The sequence below is a fragment of the Callithrix jacchus genome, chromosome 12 (assembly GCF_049354715.1).
Source record: "Callithrix jacchus isolate 240 chromosome 12, calJac240_pri, whole genome shotgun sequence".
In the NCBI taxonomy this organism is placed as follows: Eukaryota; Metazoa; Chordata; class Mammalia; order Primates; family Cebidae; genus Callithrix; species Callithrix jacchus.
Window position 1 is genome coordinate 110,575,204 of NC_133513.1, and position 23,192 is coordinate 110,598,395.

Sequence of the window (23,192 nt, forward strand, 5' to 3'; positions counted from 1 at the left end):
ATTCATTTGGGAAGTTCTTGGCTTTTCTTTGTTTTCTTCATCTATTTCTTGTACCTCATTGTGTCTCTCCTCTTTAAGTGTCTGTCTGTGTCTGCCCCAGTTAAGGAAGTGTTCATGTCTTGTTTCTTTCTTCAGGTGTCTATCTGTCTCCAGGTTGTTGGTTATAGTTTGTTCTCCTGTAACCTCAGCTCTCTGGTGGCCTCAATAAATGTAGAAATCTTGTAGCTTGTCTGGCTTTTCTTTTTTCTTATAAGGGTGAGAATAATGACCTTTCCAGTTCTTTCCATCCATGTGTGGAAACTGGGATCTATAACATAACTTTTGTATTTCATTTTATGGATGTGCTGTGCTTTGTTTAAACTATTCCCTATTATTTAACACTTCAGTTACTTAATATTTATTTTTGTTATTAATAATGAAGTAAGTAACATTTTTAGACATATATCTTTGTGCTTTTATTTGAGTAAGACAAAATATTAGAAATCAAATCATTAAGGCTGGACATGGTGGCTCATCCCTGTAATCCCAGCACTTTGGGAGGCCAAAACAGGCAGATCACCTGAGGTCAGGAGTTCAAGACCAGCCTGGCCAACTTGGTGAAACCTGATCTCTACTAAAAATACAAAAATTAGCCAGATGTGGTGGTGCATGCCTATAATCCTAGCTACTTGGGAGGCTGAGGCAGGAGAATCACTTGAACCCAGGAGGCGGAGGTTGCGGTGATCCAAAATTGCACCACTGTACTCCAGTCTGATGACAGAGAAAGCCTCTAACTTAAAAAAAAAAAAGTTAGGGATGGATGTATCTTTTGAAGGTTTTTATTAGATGTTGCTGAATCAACTTCCAGAAAAGCAACGACAATTAACCCACCCACCAGCAGAGAAGGGAGTGTCCATGAATTACACTTTTAGGAACTCTGGGGAAGCTGCCTCCATGGGCATGAGAAAGTGCCCTTCTTTACAGATCTGGCACTTGCCTGGGCATGCCTGGTCCAGACCCAGAAAGACCCTGGTTTCCCTCTCTGATCAGTTCTCCCTGCAGGAAGCACTGCCAGGAAGGAAGGCCTGAAGTGAGGCTGGATTCAACATTGATAAACCCCAATCCGAGCTGTAATTACAACATGCTTCTTTAAAGACTGATTAAGATATTGGAGGAGCATTTTGATATTTATTGTTTAAGGAGTTCTAAACCAATTCTAAACTGCAGATCAATTACATTTATTCAACACCAATAGCAAAATTGGACATGATAGAGCTGAATTTCTGATCAAGGCAACTTCTAATTATTGTACTGGCAAATAACAGAAGCAATCTTTGAATTTTTTGGCAGTTGGGGGATGTTGTGATTTGTACTTTTAATTCCAAATTAAAATATTTAATGCTTTATAAAGCAGTTGCTATTTAAACTGCCAATAATATTTAATATGAATTTAGTCACCATTTCCTATCCTCATGCTGTATAATTTATAACACTAAGCCCTTTCAATACTCTAAAATGCCAGATAAACTTTTCTCATTTGCTCTTAATTTGGTCACGCAGGATAATACCAACATCTGAAGGCTCTTTAAACTGCTTTTTAAAATGCATTCCTGGGAGCGCCACCCATGGCCCCTCTGCTCCTTGTCATCATCCATAATTATTTCCAATCCGAAGCGGCCCTTAATGCACTTATTAATCTAGCATTCTCCTCCGTGTGAAGCACATTCAGCTCTATTAATTTTTTAAAACCCCCCTTATTTTATAGGGGACTGCAGATGCTTGGCTATTACTGAAAAGCTATTAGAAGTTAACACCTTTCTCTCCCCGGAGACTGGCATCATCCTAGGCCTCCAAATGCCACCCTGTTTTACATTACCAGCTGCTAAGACAAAGTATTAGAGACTTTGTTTTTTTGCTTTGCTGCAGACTTACTAATGCTATTATTAGTGAATGGCAGAATTCCACCTGGCCCGGGAGCCTGGGCTGAAACAGGCAGAGTTGTAGACTTTCTGGCCATCTCAGATGGAGTGCCTACCGCTCTGCATCGCGTGTGGTCCCAGGTGAGCAAGACAGACCTGGCTCTTGGAGACAGAGAGATTATTGCTGCTTCTCCTCTGAGTGACCCTTTCCACTTAGATGACACCCAAGGGCCATTCCAGGCACCACAAAAACATTGGAAAAAAATGGCCGAGGCTGTCGTGTAGAAACAAAAACCTACGTTTCCTGTTTTCTCTGAAACTACAACAGGGACACCACCAAAGTAATGGCTCTTGGCTTTGCAGGGCCTGATGAGGCACGGGGGGCCTGGGTGGGAAGGAGAGGAAGCTAATGAATAATTTGCCATGGCCCATTTTGGGATATTGGGTTTTACAGCTTGCAGCTATGCATCCAGGTCACCCACTGAGAAGCAGCAGGGACAGGGGAGGCCAAGCTCTCAGGAATGGATGGTTGCTCCTTAGAACTGGACACAGCCTGGGATCCCCAGTGAGGAGGAGTTGTGGGGGAGGACCTTCCTAGCGAGCAGAGCCTCCATCTGAGTTTCCCGGGCTCTGTGGTTGACCTCAAATGGGCCTGTCTGGCTGCAGACCAACCAGATGAACAGGATGCTTACAATGTATATTTGGTCATGTGCTTTCTCTCCCTGTCCTCCTCCACATTTGTATTTGGGAAAACAGAAGGCCAGGAAACAAAGCTGGAGATGCTGAAAGAGGGACCATGGATCCTCTTGATTGCAGCTCTTCCTAGAAACATCTCTGCAGGGATCGAAGAGCATACTTGGTGCTCACCTCCCAGGCTGGACCTCTCTGGCCATGAGTCTCACCCCTGTTTTCCTGAAACTTGGCCATTGATTACATCAACCTCCCCCCTAGAGAGTTTCCTGATCACATGTTCCATTAAGATATCCAGATCCACAGTGTGGGGAAAGGCATTATTATCCCCAGTTTACAAATGAGGAAACTGAGGCTCTAAAAAGTGAAATCATGTCTTGAGGTCACATTGGTAGGAACAGGACTCAGCCCAGGTCTTGCTGCTGCCAGGGTCTATGTTTATTTCTATTCTGACATTTTGCCTTAATGGTTCTGATGGTTTAATTGGGTTCTTGAGTCTTCACTGGTAAAAAAAATTACCAGAAAACACACCACGTTGTATAGTTTAAGTTGTGATTGCTGGTCACTGTATGATCATCTCAACCATGAATTAACTCCTTGAAGAAACCATTTGAAGGCACTTTTCAAAAGGATTGGTGGTTAAAAAAAAGTCTAGGAAGGAGTTAAGATGCGTAACTGTAGCTCAAGAATATAAATAACTCATGACAGAACTGTTCTAATATAAGGCTTCAAAACAATACTATTTTTTGTAACATTATGAAGATCATTTTGCTGACAGTTCTATTTTTTCTGGATGCCCCAAATAAATGCAGTTTGTTTTTACCTCAATATGACATTACTTGTAATTTAAAACCCTCACTGAACTGATTTCAAAGATAGTAAATTAAATACGATGCTCAAAATAACAATAACAATACCCTCAGCAGTTTCCATACATCGCATCCCCACCATGTACCCCTCACATGTACATATTATTATTTTCATTTTTTAGGCTCTAAGAGGCTAAGTAACTCTCTTAAATTTCCAGAGGATGGGTTGAAGGATCTGGACACCTTCATTCATTTCTGGTGCATTGCATTGTTGCAAACTTTATTTTATTTTGGAAGAAAGTAATCTGACAATAGCTATTAGGAATAAATATGCATATACTTTTGGCCCTGCAATCCCCTGTGGGGGAATTGAATCTACCGGTAGTTTGACCTCTGGATTTCCTGCCCTCTGGGCTACATATAAGGATGTTTTCTCCGGCATTATTTATAATGGCAAAAAGAAAAAAGATGAAAAACAACCTAAGTCCATTAAAACAAGACTGGATTGATAAAATAAACGAGAGTTACTGTAGAGTGATCTCTGACATAGTCAATGTCAAAAGCAACTCTAGAGTAATATTTATTATATGATCCCATTTTAGCAAAAACCAAATCAAACCAACCCAAAGCCTTGTATTGCATATCTGTGGTCCAAGTGGCATTTGGGTGCAGGTAGAGGATGCTCCCCTGCCTATTAATATGGGTTGTCAATGAGGGTTGGAGGATTAGTAACTTCTCCCTATGTATTTTCAGATATGTTTCCATTTTCTAGCAAGCATGCATTACCTTGTACAAAAAATTGAATTAAGAAAATAAGAAATAAAATCACCAGGTAAAACCAAGGCTGAGGAGGTGGGTTCCCATTTTATAGTCAAAGGATGTTAAAAATTAGCCATGCTCCTGTTCTGAGAAAGGTTATTCCCAAGACTAGTCATTTTGAATATGTAACAAGATTTTTCCAATTTTTAAATTGATGGTTCCCAGTGTTGTATTCTTACACTAGACTTTAGAAAAGCATTTACATGTTAACAGAGCTCAGCACTAATATAATCACAGCAATAGAGAATATTCTTCAGTTATCGTAGAATGCTTGTCTCTCAAATAACTTAATTTTTTCTCATGATTTAAACAGAAGATATGGATGGCAGAATAGATAACAGAGAGCAAAGCAGAGGTTTGAATAGGAAAGCTGTTGCTCAATCAGAATGTGCTATCTTTCTAATAAAAAGTAATGCTGATTAATGTCTGATAATGCACTTGATTGAATAATATTTTTGAAAGGCTGCTGAATAGATTGATTTTCTTACAGACTTTGCTCAAACTCACACCTTCCTTGTCCCTGAAGGGAGGGCCTTGTTTCAAATTACTGAATAACTGAAATGACTTTCACTCTTAGAGTCTAGAAACTGAAACAGAACCACCCACTTCTGTTGAGAAGACTGTCTCTGGGTTCTTGTGATCTGGAGTGGGACAAGAACCATGTTGAATGATGGCTACTCTGTGACAATGTGCAGATGCAGTCTTCCTCTTGATGTTCTAGTGACTTTGATTTGGTGGCCATTATAAGACCACTTCCCTCTGTGGCTCTCTGCAGTGATCATTATTGTAGAAGTCTTCTGATGGTGGAGCTGGGTGGATCTGAGAATTCTGTGTCATCTATGTCATTTTGGGATCTGTTTCTATTGACTGATTTTTCTCCTCATTAAGAGTTGAATTTTCCTGCTTCTTTGTGTGCCTAATATTTTTTGTTGGGTGCCAGACATTGTGAATTTTGCCTTGTTGGGTGCTCGATTTGCTTGTATTCCTTTAAATATTATTGAGCTCATTCTGGGACATTGATAGATTATATAGAAACCACTTGTTCCTTTTGGAATTTGTTTTCAAGCTTTGTTAGGAGGGGCCAGAGCAGTGGTCCGGGGCTAATAATACCCTTTTGAGTACTCTGTCTGGTGCCCAGTATATGATGAGGTTGTGCCATTCTAGCTGATGGGAGCGCAAACCATTCCTAACCAAGTGTGAACCCTGGTAGTTATTCTGCCTGGTCTTTTCTGCTGTTTTCTTTTTTCTCTTTTCCTTTTTTTGAGTAGTTTTCTCACATGCTTACATTGGAAGAAGCTCCATGGAGTGGTTTCTGCACAGCTCTTATTCTGAGCTCTTCTCTTCTTCCAGGTGCTCTACTATTTACAGCCTGGCCTCCATGGCCTCCCGCAAACTCTTAAGTGTGTCTCTTTAGCCCAAGAAGACTGTTGAGCTCTGTTTGAGTTTCTCCACTCTGCACGGCTTTGGAGGTGCTCTCCAGGCAGTCAGCTGAGCAGTTGTAAGTTTTCCCTAGTTTACTTTCTTTCTTGCAGAGATTGCTGCCCTGTGCTGCCTGTTACACACTGTCTGAAAACTGTTTTTCATATCTTGTCGTTTTTGGTTGTGGGAGGTGAAAGAGTAAACCCAGTGCCTCATCACGGTTGGAAGTGGAAGTCTTGAAGCCGAGACTCTTAGCTTCAAGATGCCAGCCGGGTCCCTTGGTGTCAATGTCTTCTCATCATTGTCTTATAATGCAATGAAATAATGTCCCTAAGTGAGGCTCTAAAACTGGGAGGTCTTCATCCAGCCTGGGGATTTTGAAAAGGGTTTTGGTTGTAGGAAAAAACATGTCCACGAAGGCTTTCCCTAATGACAAGACATAAGGCAGTATCTGCTATGAGATACTCACAAACTGTCACCTTCCTGCTCTAAAAGCTTGGAATAAATGACTTTTGCCTGTATGATAAAAAGCAACATCCTGGGCCCTAGCTGTATCTTCAACCTCATCTGCTGCACTGCCCTCCTTCCTTCTGCCTTCAGCCATGCTGGGTTTCCTTCAGTTTGTGGTGCCAGCCAGTCTCCATGACCTCCTGGGCATGTTCTCACCTCCAGCCTCTTGTGCTTTCAAGTCTCAGCTGTGATGTCACTTTCCTAGACCAGCTAAACCCCCTTTGGATCTTACAGCCCTTCGGACTCTCCTTTAGGGCACTCGCACCAGTGTGATGATAGAGGAAGGTCTTGTCATCCAGGGATGATCCTCCCTGAAAGGACACCGTAGACCAAGTCCACTTAACATGGGAGCCAGCATTTCATGGGAAATGGATTTTAAAGATTTGGGTAAGATTTTCTTGAAAACGAAGATTAGAAATTATAAACATAAATTTATCTTTATCTTATACTAACCCAATTTGACATTCTAATTTCAACCATGCACTGAAGTTTAGAATGGACAAAAGTTGAATCAGATGTTGATAATTTCAAGCAATACAATTTTTATGACAAAATCGAATGATGGCATGAGATGGCTTCTCTTATTTTATAGTTTTTTAAAAAAACATCTTTAAAACAAAAACATAAAGAAAGCTGTTTATTGCAGAAAGAGTCTAGGTCTTTATGCATTTTCCCAAGAGCTTCCCTTAACCACTTGATCCAACCTTTCTGTTTTGACTATCAATTCATCATCCCTGGCAAATCCCTCTTGCTCTGTTGTTATGTGATGTAACTGTCAGAGCCTCATCTATCATCGCCTTGGGCTGGGGTTTAAGCTGTTCTTTAGCATCACTCTCATAGACATCATAAAATCCTACAGCTTTGGTAAAATCTTCACTTTTTTTTTTTTTTTTTTTACAATTTGTTTGTACTGCAATTGCATCATACTGTCAGATAACCAAAAAAACAAGGAGAGATGGGACAGAAATGATGACAGCTCTTTGGGCTGTGATAGATGCTGACATTATGTGTGTTGTTTGAGTAGAAACTGATCTTACAAGTGGTTAGTTCACTGAATATTTTTGAAATTCTCAGGATGATTTTTGTTTCTTTATGAAACCTCCTGACTGTGGATATTTGGCTAATAAATACTTGAGAGGATGTGACTTCCCTATGTACAATTATTTGTATATTTACTTGTTTAATGTTGTCTCCCTCCCTAGACATCAGCTCCACCAGCAAGGGACCTCTGAATCACAGGGACCCAGAAAAGGTCCAGCCTAGAGTCAGGGCTTGGTCAAATGTTTGTTGGACAAATACGCAAGCTCAAGAAGAATGAGGAGGAGAGGATCCTTGGTAGAGTGGTCTCAGCTCATCAAATCATTCATCAGTGATCTGGGCTCCTTAAGATCAAGCATTGTGTTGATGTGTTGAAATTCTTCCCTTATTGTTCTAGGGTAGTGTTTAGTCAGAGGAATGCTTGGGCCAGGCTACTGCTCTGCAGGCAAAGGCAAAGGCAAAGGAGAGATGATTGTCCCCCAAGGGCAGGAGTTTTAGAGTGTTTACACTGGACTTGACTAGTGAGGGTGAGTTGTAGAGCTGTGTTAGGGTACTCAGGCTAAGCAGAACCTCTGGGAGAAGAGAGTGCTGTTACTTCTGACCTCCACTGGGAGATTCCCTACCAGAACTCTCTTTGTTCCACACTGGGGAGGGGGGGGTGTATGTATATGTTTAACGAGTTCCTTGCATGGTTTTGGGAGCTTGGGGGCTTCAGTCCTGTCTCTTAGAAAGCTGTATATAATGGACCAATATCATGACCCCAGACAGTCTCTCAGAAGAAATGCAGTACTTTGAGTAATTTTCTTTACTCGGAAAATGTCACTCAAAGTGGCTTGCTTTGGGGACATTTTAGCCCCTGGAGATTACCTAACACTGGGCCTCTCATTCTTAGCCACACAAGTAACCCTCATGACAGATGAGAGTAGCCATGTACTGCTAAAGACATGTGCTGTAAGGAGGACACTTCTTTGATGTTTTATTGGAAAATTAATGTACATTTTGAATTTTATTTCAAGATGTGCTCAGGTTTACTTTTATGTAAAAATACTGCCTCCTCAAACAATAACAACAACAACAATGAAAAAAACACTTCAAGTGAGTCAGGCTTGTGTACTCTCAGTCAGTAACACAGGGGTTTACATACCCCAGTTAGTGAAATGACTCATGTTGATGACTCATTTCTGGAAAAGTAACCCTCCACCTCAACCACTCAGTGTGGAATGCACCAGCACTAGCAGTCTCTGGGTCCTCCTTAGCACTGATTCTGGATTAGAAAAGCAACACTCCCTTGGCTAGTGTACACTCTCACATTCATGAAATTACAGCTCCTTCCAGAAAGCAGTTAGATGTTCATTATGATCTAGTTTGATCATTTAAGAAAACAAAGAAAATATATATGTGCTACACATGTTTTAATTTTTCTTCCTAGTGACTTTTGAAAAACAAATTGTTGGATCAGCTTCCAGATAGATAGAAGAATGAATTTGGGAGTTGAGCAAATTCTTGAGGTTCACTGAAGTTTTTATTCTCATTAAGATCTGAGGTATTTCTTTTCCAAATGGCCCAGGCCCTGCTCTGCTCCTGCATTTTCTGAAGGCTTTACATCCCAGCAGAAAGCTCTTTCTGGATTTGGATATTGACAGTAATTTCCTTTTTTTACATGCCAGCATCAGTTGCAGTTTTTTCTGGTCAGCTTTTTTCAACTTCATATTTTAGCACAGAATCCAATAACATCACTAGAAAACCGATGAAGCATTTTATATCAGGTAGCTAAATCTACCTGACAAGGAGGCACAACATATAGGCCCATACAAAAAACCCCAGATACTTGTCCTATGCTTCAGTTTATAGGACAAGTATCTGGGGCTTTTTGTATGGGCCTAAATGTTGTGCTTAGAGCTTAACATTTAGGCCCATACAAAAAGCCCCAGATACTGTCCTATGCTTCAGTTGTTCATACAATTTTGCCACATTCATGATTTTTTGTTAGTAAGATTTAGTATCACAGAATGAGACAGAACTAGAAGGGGCCTTTAATGATCATTTAATTTACTCTCCTCATTTTTAGTGCAAGAAACTAGGCAGGAGAAAGGTTTAGTGACTTACCAAAGGTTATACAATGAGTTAGGAACAGGGTCCCAGTCTCCCAACTCATACTAGGATACCACAACATATAGTTAACTTTTGCTGCATGTCAAACTGCCCCAATCTTAGTGGCTTAAATTGCTTATTTAGGTAACAATTCTGTAGGTCAGCAATTGGCCTGGGTTCAGCTGGGTCTTTGCTGGACTGGGCTGATCTTGGCTGGGCTCACTCATGTCTCTGCAGTCAGATAGTATGTTGGCTGGGGCTGGCTTGTTATAACGGCATCATCTGAGATGGCTGAGATAATAGAATTTTATCCCATGTGATCACTCATCTTCCAAAATGCTAGCCCAGGTTTGCCCATATGGCAGTCACAGTGTTCCAAGAGCAACAAAGGAGAAATCTCTCAATGTGCAACACTTTTTAAAGACTCTACTTATGTCATGATTGCTAATGTCCTATTGGTCAAACTAGGTCACAAGACCAAGCCCAGATGAAAGGAGAGAGATAGGATTTCCTACAAGATAGTTTATTTTATTATTTTTTTAAGACGGAGTTTCACTCTTGTTACCCAGGCTGGAGTGCAATGGAATGATCTCGGCTCACCGCAACCTCCACCTCCTGGGTTCAAGCAATTCTCCTGCCTCAGCCTCCCAAGTAGCTGGGATTACAGGTGCACGCCACCATGCCCAGCTAATTTTTGTATTTTTAGTAGAGTTGGGGTTTCACCATGTTGACCAGGATGGTCTCGATCTCTTGACCTCGTGATCCACCCGCCTCGGCCTCCCAAAGTGCTGGGATCATAGGCATGAGCCACCACGCCCGGCCCCTACAAGATATTTTTTAAGAGTCTCACTTCTAGTTACCTGGCATGACAATAATGATATGCAGTTGTAAATGGTATCATGGGCTAGCCTCTTATAATTGAGTTATTTCAGTTCATATAGTGCTGGTAGATTTTACTTTATTGCATATTATTTCCTCTTAGAGTACAATCTATGGTAGGTGGATATATAAGAGAACCAAATAAAATGCTATGTCTAGTTTCCCAGTTTATGATAAAAACTTTCTTTAAGCTTCCAAAATGCTGTTAAAAAGAAACCCAAAGGATCTGTGGATCTACCCCAATATTTATGCATAGCTCCAAGGGGCAATAATTGTTGTATCCTTCATATTTTAGTACCATTATAAGGTTTGTACATGAACTTCATTCTTTACCCCATTTGACTTTTATAGTCTTCCTGTGGAGTAGCTGGGCATGAGTTATTTGCTGTATTTTATAGATTGGAAACTAAGGCACAGATTCTCAGTCCCCAACCCTCCTCCACCCCAGAAATTGCCATGGGACTCCATAGGTGTGATGACTGTGTCAATTTCTTCTTTCCCAAGTCTAGAAGCCTGTGGAGAACCCCCAAACAGCTCTCCTTCAGCTCTGTGACTTCTCTCCAGTCTCAAGGTTGGAGGACCGTTTTGACTGTGCTACTCTGGGCAGAGGGTTCCTGACTTTTCTTTACTCAGAGGAGCCAAGCTACAGATGTTGGCTCCTGGTCCCCAACTTTCCTCTCAATGTGCCTCAATTTGTCTGAGTGTCATCTCCTCATCCTCAGAGGGTCCCTCTCCTCTACCTCCTTCTCTAAGTTTAATCCTTCCCAGGGCTCCTGATTCCACCCTTCTCCATGCTGGGCTCAGGGAAGGTTCCCTGGAGTAGGTGGCATGTAAGCCATCCCCTGAAGGATGATGAGGGTCATTCTCGTGTCAGGCATTGGCAACGGAGCATTTTTTAGGTAAAAGGAAACAGCAGCAATCGGTATGAGAACTGTGTGGGAGCTTTCACGACTGGAGGTTAGAGGGTGTGTATTAAGGGCAAAAGGAAGGGAAAAGATGGGCCCTTCCCTCAAGTGGCCCCACCGCAATCTGATCCCACCTCAAGGGAAAATCACTGCCTGGTGGGAATAAGTCTTAGAGAAGTGTCCAGCTTGCTAGCCAGCAGCCACTGGTAATGGCCACCTGGTGGTTTTCCCTAGCTGGGACAGATGAGCACATGTTCTCTCATGCTCTTGGAAAGCCTGGATTGGTGTAATGAGGACCAGCATCCAACCCTCTGCCGGATTACTGAAGGCAGATGGTGAGGATGCCACACTCCACTCCAGTCAGCATCTCATCCATCAGACCTCAGAGCCTGGAAAAGTCTTGCCTCCTCTGAGAAATTGTTGTGCTCTTCTTGAGTTGGTTTGTTTTTCATCTGGTGGATACCATGCATAGTTAGACTGTCATTGATTGTCGTTCCCTTTTTTCTTTGGCTGCTAGGAAGCTCAGGGCTGAGTATTTTCCTAACATATTTTAAAGAGTAAAAATCAGTTTGTTATTTTTTATACATACAAATATAACAATAATTAAACATTTCAATAGTGCAAAAATATATGAAAAAGAAAGTTTAGGTTTAAAAATCACTTCAAATATTACCATTAGGTAAAAATATTCCAGATATTATTTTCTGTCTGTGTGTAGACACACACTCATACACACACACACACACACACACACATACTTCTCCATATATGGCAATATTCATTCACGAAAGGACTTCCATCTGTCATCTATCTATCTATCTAATTACTTATCTATATCTACCTCTGTACTTACCTTCATCTCTCTTTCTCTCTCTCTTGCTCCATCTATCTATAAATAAATAAACAACTATGTGTGGAAATACATTCATGAAAAACAGATCATATGAATGATGCATGTTACTTTTAACATAAAGCCTTAAAGTTGATTTTACTTAAATTTCCCAAAGAAGAAAAAGAAGCTAAAGGCAAATGGAATGAATTGTTGAACTTTCCACCACAAGAGATATTCTTTTCTCAAAGGTCTAGGGTTAAGACGAGAGATTGTGGAGGGAACATTGAGGTTGGGGTAATGATGTTTTTCTAGTCGCGTTGTTTCACTTTCAGACACTCTCAGCCACCCACTTGCTGTGAAAGATGAGGACCTGAGCACCTCACACCTCCCACACCCTTCTTTGAAGAGTCATAAAATGTTCACAGTTCACACAGTGGTTTGGTTAATTCTGTGTTTAAGTACATTCTATGGTGACTGCTGGCCATTTTACTACCCCTCTCCACCACTGAAATCTCAATTTCGATTTATCTCTTAATTGGCTGGATTTCATGGGCAAGTAGTTTTGTCAAGAAGATACCATATTCACTGAGTTTTAAAATGTCTGTTTTTGACTAATATTCATGTCTGAGAGTGTCTTTTTGTTGCCTTTCTATGAGACCAGAACCTTGGCTGGCTGTGGTACTCTTGATTTCCCTCTCCCTTTAAATGGGGTATCCTTGCTCCGTTGTCGCAGAGGAGGAATGTTGCCTCAGGCCTGAGGGCAGCCTGACCCTCTTTTTCCTTGATGGTCATAGGCTTTCTATGCTCGGATTCTTGAGAAGCTGTCATATTTTCATTGAAGTTAAATTACATAATTAGAACATACCATGGTGTCGAACTTACTGAATGAGATTATTTTTTCTGGAACATTATGTGTTATGGATTCAGTTCTTCCTTCTTCTCAGACAGTGCTGTATTGTATCATTCAATTCCTTTCTAATCAATACCTTTTCCCTGCCTTTTGTGGTTTCTCTATATCTGGGACACTAATTACCTTGTGTTGGATTCTCTTTGTTCTGGTTTCTTTGTCTTTTCATCTATTTATTTCTTTGTGATTATCCAGGTCTTTCCTTTATCCAGTAATTCAATTCTCAGCTATATCTGTGCTGTTCTTGCTGATTTTAATTAAGTTATTTATTTTTAAATATTGTGTGATCCACAATTTATTTTCTTTGGTTTGTAATCTCCATTTTCCTTTCACTATGCCATTTTCTCACTCCTCTCATCATTTTATTATGAAAGTTTCAAAGATATAGAAAAGGTTAAAGAATTGTTAGTGGATACCCATATACGCACCACCATGTTCTACAATTAACATTTCACTCTACTTGCTTCACCATGTATCTGTTAATTAATTAGTCCTTCAATCCATCTATTCATCATATTTTTTGCTAGGTTTCAAAAGCAAGGAGTGACACTGGTACACATCCCTCTAAATATTTCAGCAAGAATATCATCAACTGGGCTGGATGACTCACACCTATAATCCCAGCTATTTGGGAGGCTGAGGCAGGCAGATGGCTTGAGTCCAGGAGTTTGAGACCAGCCTGGGCAACATGGCCAAAAACCCATGTCTATTAAAAATACAAAAATTAGCTGGGCATGGTTTTGTATACCTGTGGTCCTAGCTACTTGGGAGGCTGAAGTGAGAGGCTCCAGTGAGCCCAGGAGGGCAAAGGCTGCAGTGAGGTGTGATCACACCACTGAACTCCAGCCTGGGCAGCAGAGCCAGATCCTGTCTCAAACAAAACAAAACAAGCAAAAACAAACAAACAAAAAATCACTAATTGGAGTTTAACTTTTATTTAGTTTTCTTATTATTTCCCCTTGAAGTGAAATTTGCATACAACAAAATGCACACATCTTAAGTGTGTCATTTGATAAGTTTCCACCCCAAATTTATTGCAAACATTTCCAACATTCAGCAACATTGAAAGATTTTTACAGCAAATGACCATGTATGCATTACCTGGATTTTTCTGTTAACAATTAACTCTACTTGTTTTATCACATAGTTACCACAAATTTTCTTTTGAGGCGAAATTTATGTATAATTAAATTCACAAATCTTAAATGTACATTTGATGAACTTTAGCAAATACATCCACTGTGTGCCCCAAATCACTGTCACACTGTAGACCACTACGTCAGAAAACTCCCTGGGGTCCATGTTCAGCTCATCTCCAGCCCCTACCCTGAGGCAACCACAATTCTGATTTCTTCCACCATAGATTCATGTTGCTTGCTCTTGAGCCCCACATAAATGGAATCATATAATGCATACTCTTTTGTGTAAGACTTCCTTCACTCAGCATAATGTTTTTGAAATTTGCCTTTATTGTTGTCTTTATCAGTAATTTGCTTCTTTGTATTGCTTAGTAGTGTTCCATTGCATGAACATACCATTTATTCTTCCATTCTCTTTGCTGGACACCAGGCTGTTTTTCCAGGTTTTGACCATTATGAATAAAGCTGCTGGGAACATTTTCGTGCAAGCCTTTTGTTCATTTCTCTTGGATAAATGCCTCAAACTGGCATTGTTGGGTCAGAAGGTAGGTGTATGTTTAATTTTATAAGACACTGCCAGAACATTCCTCCAATTTTCATATTGTCTTACATTACCACCAGCAATGCTTGAAGCTTCTATTAAATAGCTGCTCCATATCCTTGGCAACACGTGGTATTGTCAGTCTTTTTGATTTTAGCCTTTTTGGTGGAGTAGAGTGGTCATTTGGGGCTCTTTTTAAAAATTGGATTCATGTTCTTACAGCTAATGCACTTGTAAAATATTTCTTCTGAGGTTTGGTTCATGTCTCCTCCATGGTTTGGTCATGTCTGTCTTTTACTTGCTGTTTCTTTTTGCTTTCAGGAGGGGCAGCCACAGCTTGGCACTCTGAGTCGCTGTACCATTTCTTTTCATCTGATTTGTGCTTCAGCAGCTCTCTCCAGACATTTATTTTGATCTAATGGAGTGTGTTTGGCTTCTTGACTTTCTTTCCATTGTACTTGAGGATGCTTTGATTTTTTTCTTTCCTTGGCTACAGCATTTTTTTAAACTCAGGTTTATTAAGGTATGATTTACATAGATTAAATTCCATCTTTCCCCAGACGTTCAGTTCTATGAATATTGGCAAGTGTGCTCAGATGTGTAACTGCCACCACAATCAGGATATTCGCTGTTTCCATCATTCCACAAAGTTCCCTCATGTGCCTTTGTAGTCAATCCCCACAACCTCCAAGCCCTGGAAACCTCTGATCTATTTCCTTAGGGTTTTGCTTTTTCCAGAATGTTATATAAATGCAATCATACAATATGCTACCCTTTGGGTCTGAAATCTTTCACTTCCTCTGTGGTGTTATGCAAATCAACAGTTTGTTCTTTTTGTTGCTGAGGATGATTGCGTTATCTGGATGTACCACAGCATGTTCATCCTCTCATCAGTTGAGAGACATTTCCATTATTTCCAATTTGAGATGATTATAAATAAAGCTTCTATAAACATCTGCATACTTTTTTGTGGGTGTTCATATCTTTTTTCATTTTTTGAGATGGAGTCTCGCTCTGTCGACAAGCTGCAGTGCAGTGGCGCCATCTCAGCTCACTGCGGCCTCTGACTCCCTGGTCCAAGCGATTCTTCTGCCTCAGCCTCCCAAATAGCTGGGACTACAGGTGCGTGCCACCATGCCCAGCTAATTTTTGTATTTTTAGTAGAGATGGGGTTTCACCATGTTGGCTATGATGGTCTCAATCTCTTGACCTCATGATCTGCCTGCCTCGGCCTCTCAAAGCTCTGGGATTACAGGCATGAGCCACTGTGCCTGGCCAGGTGTTCATATCATTTGCCACATTTTGAGGGCTGGTGTTTTATGTTGTAGTCATATATTTTCATCCTGAATAGCTCCAATAAAGCAAGTGTCTGTGTCAGACTTCTACTTATGGACTTTCGTTTAATATCCACACTTGGGCTCATCACACCCAGCTGAGGGCCGTTGACCGTTCCCGTAGCATACTCTTGGCTTTAGATGGTTTCTCCAATCACCATGTGGACCCAGAATGCTCACTTCTATCTGAGAAAGGGCCTGATCCTGTCTCCAGTTTCTCTGGTTCCCCCCAGCAGCAGTTTCCACTCATTCCCAGTCTACAGTGAGAAAGCTGTGGCCAGCTTCACTCCAGATCTGAGGGTATTAGAGAGAATAGCTAGGATTTTGTTGATCCCCGAGAATGGCTCCTGGGGGGTTGGGAGTGGGGATGGACACCTTACTACATTGAATCATTTTGCTCCACCCCGTAATTTTCCTTTTCTTTCCTTGGCTGATGCTTTTGAAGCTTTGTGCTATGCCTCATTCCTTTTTGTTGTATTTCAATTCGTATTTATTTTTTGAGACAGAGTCTCACTCTGTCACCCAGGATGGAGTGCAGTGGTGCAATCTTGGCTCACTGCAACCTGTCTCTCAGCCTCATGTAATCCTCCAGCCTCAGCCTTCCAAATAGCTGAGACCACAGACATGCGTCACCATGTCTGGCTAATTTTTGTATTTTCAGTAGAGATGGGGTTTCACCATGTTTCCCAGGCTGATCTTGAACTCCTGAACTCATGTGATCTGCCTGCCTTGGCCTCCCAGAGTGCTGGGATTGCAGGCATAAGCCACCATACCTGGCCTATTTTTCATTTTTTAAATCACTTTCTTTAGCTGTCTGGGGAGGGAGGTTCTCCATGCAGCTTCCATTAGCTATCCTAACTGAAAAATTTCTGCTCACCATTAAAGACTCTGCAGACCTTTTTGACCTGCATTTTCCTGTCCTAACTTTTCCTCTGGCCTCATCTTGCTATTCTTGTCTGATTTTCCTTCTCTCAGATTTCTCGATCTATTTTAAAATTTTATTGTGCTATATGCATATTTACAAGCTGACTCAAATACTTTTTGGAATGTAGTGGGATATAAATAAATCTATAACATTAAAAAAAATCAAGATCAGTCAAGGGTTACCTAAGATCTGTGGGCTGTGGTGGCTGTCAGTAGGCCAGAATTCTGGATCTCAAGGAATTGGTAAGTACTTCTGGTTGAGTTTAGTGGTGACTTTGCTAAATGAACCACTTCAGCCTTTCAGGGAGCAGAGCTTCGTTTTATGGCAGCTGAAACAGGATTGAGTAAGAGTCAAAAAATCAAATGCTTCCAGGGGCCAGGCTGGTAGTACTGATTAGTAAAGCCGGTAGGTACAGGGCAAGAGAGAGTGGTGGTGACTGTGGCAAGCTAGGGAGCACCTGCCTGGCCTGATGCTGGCTGCTTCTCCTCCACTTTAATAGGTAGGCAGGTATATGGGCTAATCTTACTAGAACTTTTAGAGAGGCCAGATATAAAGCCATTGGTTAAGCTGTAGTTAACAGCCCTCCTCCTTTTGCCATAAAGTAGGATGTTCAGGTGAAATCTTTGATGAAAATTCAGTATCTACAAGATTAAAGGTGGGGGAGCTTATTTGGGTTGACTGTGGCAGCCTGAGGAGCTGACCCTTACAGGTGCCTCTCCAAAGGCCCTATGGCTCTAAGGAACACTTTGGAGACTTCAGACTAGATCAGGGGCAGACTAGATCTCCGAACTCCTCTTGCACCTTACATACCCACAGGAATAGTCACATGTGGCTTCTCAGCCCTGGACACTGTCGGTTTGCACATGACACACTGACCCTGAACAAACTTTAGAGCATGTCTATGCTCTGCAAATGAAAGAAGCTATTTTCAGAGAATGTGTTTTTGCCCCATTGGAAACTCTGAGTGTGTTTGTGAAGATGTCTGTGTCCAAGTGTGTGTCTGTGTGTGTGAGTATTAGAATGAGAACATCATTGGTCCTCAGGCACTTTTAGCTCCATAGGAAGACCAGTTGATCTTGCAGGGAGTGTTTTGAGTTCATGATATTCTAGAACAGGGGCTGGCACACTACTGCCCGTGTGTCCAATTCAGCCTGCAGCTTGTATTTGTACAGCATGTGGGCTAAGAATGGTTTTTACATTTTTCAGAGATTTTTTTTTTTTAAACCCAAGACACAAAGCCTAAAATATTTACTGTCTGGTCCTTTACTCAAAATGTACTGAATATTCTGGAGTATCTTATATTCCCATTTAGTCTGAACCACCCAGTCATAAGCCTTTAAATATGCATTTTGTGTAGGAGATAGATGTGCATACGACTTTTTTCTGTCCTGAAAAGCTGCTGCTGTGGGTTTGCTCCCAGTACAGAGTGAGGCAGTGCTGGGCTAGAGCAGCCTCCAGAGCAGGTGCTGCACCCCTGCGAAGCCTGGGGCCAGTTAAGCCACTCACACGTCACTTCTCCCTTCAGGCCTGGCTTCCTAAGAGCTGGATTCTCCAGATGAACAAGCGGCTGCCATGACCATGTTTGGGAAGCTGGGCCTCCAGCTGTCCAGTGGCGGCCATATGATCCCTCTGCATGAGAGATTCCCCAGGGCAGTGAAGACTTGCCTCAACTTCTGAGCTCAGGAGGGTTCCAGGGATAGTCTCTAGGGTCAGAGGCCTCTGCCACTTCAGGGACCCACTGCTGTTGTTCGTACTTCTCAGTCTCTGGTGAGGCTCTGGGGAGCCATTCCAGCCTGCCCGTGGGCCTACACTGGGTGCCTCTACGATGCTGACTTCAGTTGTTCACAGTGTCTGGAGGGCACAGCTGCCCTCCGCACTCTGAAAGAAGCCATTTACACTGTAGTTAGTAGTTCTGGCTAGTGGCCCCTCCTTCTGGATCCCAGTTGGCAAAACTTTGCTTCCCAGATGGCATCTCTGGCCAGCTGTTCTTGGGGGCTCACCCTTGGGCTGAGAGGGAGAGCACTTCACTAGCACCTGTCTTCAACTCTGGCTTCAGTCCAAGCTCCATTGTGATCTCCTGGCAAGTCACATTCCTTCTGTGGGACTTAGTTTCCCCATCTGGAAGAGGTGAATGGTGGGCTAGATCTCTGCTTTTCAAATCAGGATCCTCAAACCAGTGGATAATTCCTCCAAGATTTTTTAAAATTCTATTTGTATTTTATTGTTAATTCAAAAAAATGGATATAATTATGTTCTGGCTCGGCTGGCTGGTCACTTTATATTTGGGTGTGGACATAAGATTTTAGTGCTCAAGTTTTCATTGTATTCTGAGATGCTAGGGCAATCAGAACCACACACTGTAGTTCTCACGGGCTGATGTGAGAAAGCACAGATGTGGCTGAGTAGTTGTGTCCACTGAAGGCCCATGATGTCATGGCTTTCTGTGTGAATGAAAGTGTTTGCAATAGTTAGAAGGGAGAAACCGAGTGGGAGAATTGGGTCATCACACAGCACTCTGTTGGTACTCACCTTGCTAAATGCAAACAAATCCATATTCTGGAGGCCACCCGGGCTCCAATAACAATGCCTCTTCAGCAAAAACATCACCAGTTGCATTATTTTAATGCTGTTAATTTTAATTTGAATGTTTTTGTCATTCTGCACGTATTGAATCCAAGAAGATTTTTTGTTTTCTAGTTGTGCAAGACCTAAAAGCCTAAGATGATTATACCTAATTATATGTGGGCGTCTATTTGAATAATATTACAATAAAATAATTTAAGACAAAGTTGGAGGCATGTGGACATTTATTTCCCCTTTCAGAGTGATGTGCACATGACCTGAGAATCCATGGTCTAAAAGAGGCACTGCAAACTGTGTCTGTAAAAGGCCAGAGAGTAAATATTTAGAGTTTGCAAGTCGCACAGTCTCTGTTACAACCGTTCAGCCCTGAAGTCATAGCACAAAAGCAGCCACAGAAAACCCTTAAATGAATAGGTTCATCTGTGTTCCAATAAAACTTTATTTACAAAAATAGATATTGGGCTAGATTTTAGGCTGCTGGCCGTAGTTTGCCAATCACTGGTCTGAGGCATCTTCCTTCTCAGATGCCTGGCAAAGTAGTCTTATTGAGGGGACAGGTTTTCTCCTCTGGTTTCTGTAAAGAGTCTCTTCTCTTGCTTTCTGCCTTATGAACTCCTAGAGGGCCTCCAGAATGAGTTGCCTGGGCGAGGTGAGCTTGTCCCTTGATGCTGGCAGTTTCCTTGCTTTGGCCATGGGTTCCCACTCCACTTTAGGCCTGTAGAGGCAGCTGAGATTTCCTTGCATGTCCCCTGTGCCCCTGCCTCTGCATCTCTGTGGGAGAGTCATCTCTGCTCCCCTGGCGCACACACCTTGCCAACATTTGGAGGCTGTTATCGAAATATCCTGCAGCCTGGCCTTATGAAGCTGGGCCCTTTTATCTTTCTTTATAAATCACCCTCTCCCTCCACTTAATCCTGCCAGGCCCACTCCTCTGAACTCCCTCCAATCTGTCTCTGGTGAGCTGGTTCTGAGCACTACTGGCTGCAGGCAGCCAGGTGCAGCCTTGCTGAGGCTTCGGGGAAAGGGAGGGGTCTCGCTTCCATCTACCAGGGATGGGGCTGCAAATTCCCACACCTTTCCTTTGCTCTGCTGGATGGAGCCTAAGTAGTTTATTCACTCAACATTCACCCAACACTACTTACTGAGCTTTGCACTGTCAGCAGTGAAGACGACAGCTGTGCCACTGCCATCTGGGGGCTGACAAGGGCTGCAACAATGCAGAAAGTAGTTCCACATTCTTGCATTGCTATGGCGGAACCAACAGAAGTTGAGATGGATAATGGTGGGGTAGAGAGTGCAGGCACTGCTCTTCTTTTTTATTTTTTGGGGAAGTTGCAGAAATTTATTAAAATTGAAGACTTTTATTAAATTTATTAAAATTAAAATTTAATCTTCTTATGCCATGAGACTCCATCAGGGATTGTTCTTATAGAGTGGTTGAGAAGACAGATCCTGAGGAGGTGACATCTATGCTTGGGCATAAGAGATGAGAAGGAGCCAGTTCTGGGCAGAGTGGAGCGGGGAGCATCCCTTCCAGAGGAATAGCACGTGCAAAGATCCTGCAGTGGGAAGGAGCTGCTCTGCTCAATCATGTGAGGAGCAGGAAGCAGTGAGTGCCTTAGGGAAGATGGGCTGAGCGGTGCCCCCTGGCTGTGCAGTGAAGGTAGTAGCACGTGCAGATGTGACAAGCTTCATCATCATGATCATCATTGCTTCCGCCTAATGTCAAGGGCCATCTGCTTTGTTTCATTTAATCCTCAGGACAACCCTTTGAAGGGGTTATGCTCTCCCTTATATTTTACCGAGGAAGAAACTGAGTCTCAGAGGGGTTAAGTTGCCCAATATCACACAGCTAATAAGTAATGGAACTGGAATTTGAATCCAGAGCAATCAGAATCAAAGTCCCTGCTTTATTATCTGATTCAAAATCCTATTACATTTTGAAATAAACAAAATCTCCTGCTTATTCATTTATTCCCTGTATTAGGCCATTCTTGCATGACTATAAAGAAATACCTGAGACTAGGTAATTCATAAAGAAAAGAGGTTTAATTGACTCATACTTCTGCAGGCTGTACAGGAAGCACAGTGCTGGCAAATGCTCTGCTTCTGGGAAGGCCTCAAGGAGCTTTTACCTGGCACAGAGGTGAAGCAGGAACAGGTATACGCCTGCTGGCCATGTACTGCAATGGCAACAAGGATGGACGTCTTCAGTGTTCCTCTTACAAAACCATCTATGGAGAGAAAACGGGGACCCAGACCCAGGGAAAGATGGAAGTATTATGGTTCCAGATGTCGCTTCCTGGCCATGAGGACTGTGGGAACATCCTCGTAGTTTACAACATTCCCTATGGCATCCAGGGCCCAAGCACCCCAATCCCATAAAGCTGTTCACCACCAGAGGGTTTCCCCGCCAGTGCTCCCTTCCAGATGATGCCCAGGGCCACAAGGTCCTGGGGCTCCTGAAGAGGCAGCTCATCATCGCAGTGGGTGCATCCAACACTACAGGCGAGATGGACACCGTGTTGTGGAACAAGATCCACCACAAGCCAGAGATGGACCACAGCATGACGGGCCACGGCTACCCCTGCCCCAACTACCTGCAGAAAGTGCTGGCTGAGCTGGCTGCCCGGGGGGTAACCCAGGACTGTATGGAGCAGCAGTGACCTTTGGCACCAGTATGCCCACTTTGGGTGCCTGCCCCGCTGCCCCATGGCTAGCTGGGGGGGGGGCAGGCAGAAAATGCCCAGCCAGAGAGGCTGGGAGGTTTGTTGGGAGAGTGGGGTGTGTCCCACCTGAAGCCGGGCTTCACTTGCCTGTCTCTCCCTTCTCCTACTCTCTGGAAAGTGGGCAGCCCTGGGCAGTTGTACTTATAGGGGCTTAAGATGCGGCTACCTCAGTGCCTGGGGCCTCTCTGTCCTCTGGGGGCTGCTTCTGGCCCGCAGTGCTCACCTAGTGTGGGTCAGCTTCTTTTACCTCGATTTTGTTTGCAATAAATGCTCTATAGCAAAAAAAAAAAAAAAAAAAAAAAAAAAAGGAAGACAAAAAGAGAGAGAGAAGGTGGGGGGAGGTGCCACATACTCTTAAACTGTCAACTCGCCTGTGAACTCACCCCTAGGGGATGGCCCAAGCCATTCATGAAGGACCTGCTCCCACAGTCCAAACACCTTTCACCAGGCCCCACCTCAATGTCAGGGATTACAACTCAACGCGAGATTGGATTCGGGACAAACATCCAAACCATGTCACTCCCTATGCAAGGAGCAGGCAACAGAGAGATTAAAAGACACAATCTTTGCTCTTGAGAGCTCCTGGTTTAATGGGGGAGACAGCTGCAGACACACCTGCCATATCATGTAGCGGGTGCTGTGTGGGGACAGCAGAGGGTCTGTGGGCCGGTGGGGTTGGGAGGTCAGGGAAGGCTTCCTGGAGCCATCTTGAAGGGGAACGATGGGAGTAGGAAAGGTGTCTGAGGCAGAGGAAGTAGCATGCACGTAAGCTCAGAGGCATCACAACATCCGCTGTGCTCAGCACTGGCTTTGTGTCTTTGGCTGGAGCCCTGGCTGTGGGGAGATTGATTGATGAGGGCATTTTGAGGGTGCAACAGGCTGTGAAGGGCTGTGTTCCCATGCCAAGTTTATCCTGTGAGTGATTATGAAGAAACTCACTGAGTTTATTAAGTAAGGGAGGCTGGGACCAGACTGCCTGGGTCCATACCTCACTGCTGCTGTTCACTCCTGTGTGGCCTCAGCATGCTGCTTAACCAGCCTGCGCCTCAGTTTTCTCACCTGCAAAATGGGCATGATAATAGCACTTCCTTGATAGAACTGCTGGGGGCTTAAGTGAGCTAATGTAGACAAAGGACTTGCCTAT

General features: G+C 42.9%; 1 long non-coding RNA gene and 1 pseudogene across 1 annotated transcript in view; both read left to right on the forward strand.

Moving 5' to 3' along the window:
• The window catches only part of LOC144578511 (uncharacterized), a 145,370-nt gene that overhangs the window by 95,381 nt on the left and 26,797 nt on the right, over positions 1-23,192 (forward strand). The window lies entirely within an intron of this gene.
• On the forward strand, positions 14,392-21,985 carry LOC100411460 (putative E3 ubiquitin-protein ligase DTX2 pseudogene; annotated as a pseudogene).